Source organism: Sceloporus undulatus, chromosome 1 (genome assembly GCF_019175285.1).
Source record: "Sceloporus undulatus isolate JIND9_A2432 ecotype Alabama chromosome 1, SceUnd_v1.1, whole genome shotgun sequence".
Taxonomy (NCBI): Eukaryota; Metazoa; Chordata; class Lepidosauria; order Squamata; family Phrynosomatidae; genus Sceloporus; species Sceloporus undulatus.
Genome location: NC_056522.1, coordinates 329,185,237 through 329,189,493, shown reverse-complemented (window position 1 = coordinate 329,189,493; position 4,257 = coordinate 329,185,237). Strand labels below are relative to the sequence as shown.

The following is a 4,257-nucleotide window of genomic DNA, read 5'->3' as shown; positions in this document are numbered from 1 at the left end:
GAGCTTTCTGACAGAGAAAGCTAAAACTACAGTTCCCAGAATTCCTTAGCATTAAGCCAGCGCAGTTAAAACGATTTCAGACTGGATTATTTCAGCCATTTGTTTTGGATATAACTAAGTGAAATACGTTGTAACATAAGCTTTCACAGACTTGGTCTACTTCCTATTAAAGTAACTCTAAACATAGTAGCAAAAAGATAGGCAATTTATGGCCCTCCAGGTGTGGGACATCAGCTCCCATCTATCCATCCTCATCATTGGCTACATTGGTGAAGGCTGTGGAGGACTCCAGTCCAACAACAGCTGAACGTTTCCAAATTGCACTGACACTTCTGCATTAATGTCTGTTCTCATGTTTTAGCTAGGTGGAGTTAATAATGGTTTCCATCTAGAATTTATTGATGAAAGTGGCAATAATCCAACTCATTCAATTTATCGGCAGGACAGACTATGTAATATGAAAATGTATACATGTAGAACACAGCAATGAGGACTACTTTAGTTTCCACCATCTAATAGTGTTCCTCAGCCAGCCTTTCGATTTTGACAAGCTTTTCTTTAGGACATTTGTTTCTAGCTACATATTTTCTTGTTATAAGGTATATTTTGGGCTTTGGAGAGGAGACCTATGAAGTCCACCTCTGAGAGCTGCATACTATTTCTATTTTTGTTACTCTACTTCAGTTAACAGGTAATGTCCATGGTTTCACTGTTTAAGTTAAGAACTGCTATAAAACACTCAATGGAATGAACATTCTAGCAAAAATAAAAGAAAGACAGAAACATAAGGAAAAAGAAAACTTATTTTTAGTTGGCTTGTTTAATTTATGAATAGCTTTTATACTTCATTTAAACATAAGAAACATTATTTTGAGCCACCTGCTTGGCCAGTGAAATGGTCACTTGGTGCTTATTTTTGTAGCTGCCAAGAAACAATATGTGATTTGAAATGTATGTTCCAAAATCTCTCTCAGTGTTTCAGCAGACATTTGGATGGGGTGTTTTCTGTTCTTGATCTGACATCCATTAAAAGTATTTGCAAAACTTAGGATAATGTAAGAAGAAACAAGAGAATGTGGGGCATTTCACAGCTTAATGTTACACTTTTCCATACTAGCATGTAAGGTTGGAGCAGGGCCATATAATGTCCAGTACAACATCACAAAACGCCATGTTACAGTAATATAAAGTAGCTGCCTGTTGGAAACACAGATAACAAGGGCAAAATCAATTCAGATGGACTAAAGGTCACCACCTTGTGCCAAATATACAGATGGCAATAAATTGAACTTGAAAGGACCAGCCAGGGGGAAAAAATACAGGCAAGACAGAAATAAGCAAGGTTGTGGCCAAATCAGCTCCCCAAGCACCAATATTTTTGTAACTGTTCCATCCAGAGATACTGAAGGAAAGAAAATGAAATAACAGTTAATCAGGAGATTAATCCACTCTAAATTTTAGGTTAGCAAGATTTTTTAATGCACTTGTACCCTAACAAAGCTGCTGCCAAGTAAATTAGGATTCTTATTAGATTGCAAATCAGATTAGAGTGATCTCATTGTAGATGTAACACCTCCACACTGACAGTTCAACTGCTGGTACAGAGAATGAAGGTCTCATGTAAGGAGGGCATCATTTGTTAAATAGCAATAGCAAGTACATTTCTATACTGCTTATCAGTGCACTCCCTAAGCGGTTTACAATATTTAAGCTAACTGCCCCCAACAAGCTGGGTACTCATTTTAGCGACCTGGTGCACTTTTGGAGAATAGCACTGTTTCTTCTCATTCAATCAGAAAATCCTATGAAGTGAATGAGAAGAATTCTGATCGACTGTACTTACATGGAGAAGGTCCTACTCCTAATAAACCAAATGAGGGAAATGGAGATTAGGGCTGAAATAATGATGGAGGCTTAGGCGTGTTACAGATGGGTCCAAGAGGCGCCATGGTCGCGCCGTGATTACGCGCGAGGGGCGGCGCTTCCTGATGCGCCTTGCCCCTCGCACGTAATGAGTGCGTCAAAATGGCGGCGTCCTATACAGATGGGTGCCGCCATTTTGATGACGCGGATGCGCAGCATCCTGACATCGTGCCCCGGAAGAGACGCCGCGAGTGCGCACGTTGGCACTTGCAATTTTTGCGCTCCTTTTTTGCAACGCAGAGGAGTCGCGCGGTTTGGCTGCTGTGACTCCTCCATGCTGCAACCGGCAGCGGCCCGAGACCGCCCCTTTTGGGCGGTCTGTAACGGGCCCTAGAGAGTTGATAGATTGTTGGAAAAGAAAGGGGGAGGAGCATTGGCAATCAAGAGTACAAAGGGAGTGGATGAAGAGAGGGGTAACAAAAAGCCCCCTGTGGCCGAAACTCTAGAAGTTTGAGTGGCTGAAACCCCTAGAAACTCTGGAGATAGAGGAGAATCAATGTGGAGACACTTCAGATATGTCGTATTAATCATCACTGCCAATGTACCCGGGAGTATTGCTCATGAAGTAGGAGGGTAAAACCTCATTTGTTTGTGCTGAAAGATAAAGTGGATAGCTATACTCACAGAGATAATGAAATGAAGAGCCTAGCAGTGGGAGGAGCCTTGCACATTGTAGGAAATGTCCTGGAAAACAAAGATAGGAATTAGAGTGTGAGTTGGATATTAATTGCAAAGGAACAGTTTTCAGAGCCTCTCCATCATGTGGGGGGGGGGGTCCCTAAAAATATACTGTTGAATGTCCAGGTGCTTTCAGGTAGTGTGATTATCTTATAAAACACAATTTTAAAAAATAATCAATCCACAATAGCATTTCAGAAAACTGCAAGTGTCCTTCAGACCTCTCTGGATTTGATAAAATAGCAAAAAGGGGTGGATATAGTCCCTGGATGGCGTAGGCAGAAAGCTGAAAAGGAGCAGTAGAAAATAGGACAGTGTGGACCTTAGTCAGGGATCCACCCCAGTTCACAGCCCTAGTATTGTGTTTGTATACAGAAGGAAAGCCTTTCCAAGCTCACTGGACAGGATGCCCAGTTCCCCATGTGACTGGAGAGCATGGTGAAGATGAAAGTTGTTTTAATGCAAGAGCTATGTCTTCATAGAGAGTGCAGCTTTACCTGGTCAGCAGAGGCAATTGTGTGATCCAAGAAAGGAAGATTTGGGGTTCAGCCCTCAGAATCAGGAGTAGTGACAGGAGCAGATCATGAGATACAAGTTCAATAATTCAGCTCCTAGAGTTAACAGAAATCTTACTCAAGACTCCTAGCCCAGTGACTGAGGTTAGGCTAGCTTTACTTCCCATGGAAGTAAATTCAATTCTGGATTACAGAGTACTCATTATGTAAATTGCTCCTTATCCTATGCCAGTTACAAGAACAATCCCAAACACCTGGTTGACTTACCTTCTAGGAATTGTACTTTAGGATTGCAATGAATAGTGAGTTGTAGTCAATGTGCAGTTTTTCATCCAAGAATGCTGATTGCTGCTGAGCCATTCCCAGAAATTTCCACCCAAGTGTCTTCTTTCTTTAGCTTTATGTTTAACAAACATAAAATAAATAAATATCACAACAGTAATTTCATACATTATTGGCTCCATTTCCTTCATTATTATCCATTTTGTTTATCTCCTACATACCTTTAATTCGGTACTTCCATTTGTTTATCTCATTTTGTAGGACACCTTCCTTTAACCTTCCCTACTTCTAGTTTAACAAATTTCAGTCTTACTCCTGTCTCAAGTGTCTTCTGATATACAGGGCTTCAGGTAGTAATCTTTTCCTGCCCTTCACTGATAGCTCAGATGGTTATGTTTTCCACGAACACCCTACGTTCAATATGGAGGCTGCTTGGCAACACTATAAAAGTTCCAGGTTAAAAAGTGGAATGTCTCTGAATACCAGTCACTGGGAAACTGTTGTGAGCTTCCCTTGGGCATGTGGTTGAACACTGTATGAAGCAGGATGCTGAAGAAGACAGGGGTTTTCTTGTACAGGTAAACCTTGGTTAATGAAATAAATGTGTTCCTGACATTACTTATTTGAAAGAAAAATATATATATCAGAGATAGAAGTAACATGGAAAGAAGAGAGAGGGACTCTTATACCATCAAAAAGGAACAGCAGCTCAGTATGTTTCACTGAAGATTTTACTGACAACTACTGTAACAGTATGCACATAAAACAACCAGGTCAGGTAAGCCTTCCATGACTAAACATAAAACATGTTGACTCTTCTACAAATCACATGAAAGCTTCTTCCAAATTGCATTCAGGG

The 4,257-nt window shown here is 40.7% G+C and overlaps 1 long non-coding RNA gene across 2 annotated transcripts; it reads right to left on the bottom strand.

The window, feature by feature from the left end:
- Positions 1-909: 909 nt before the first annotated feature.
- On the bottom strand, positions 910-4,006 carry LOC121919870. 2 transcript variants are annotated; one of them, XR_006101596.1, is made up of 4 exons: positions 3,384-4,006; positions 3,099-3,212; positions 2,548-2,607; positions 910-1,402 (listed from the first exon to the last, which is right to left on the bottom strand). It is a non-coding gene; the product is annotated as an uncharacterized LOC121919870 (long non-coding RNA). The 2 variants fall into 2 exon arrangements; XR_006101595.1 differs by having other exon boundaries at positions 3,099-4,006.
- Between the last annotated feature and the right edge of the window lie 251 nt (positions 4,007-4,257).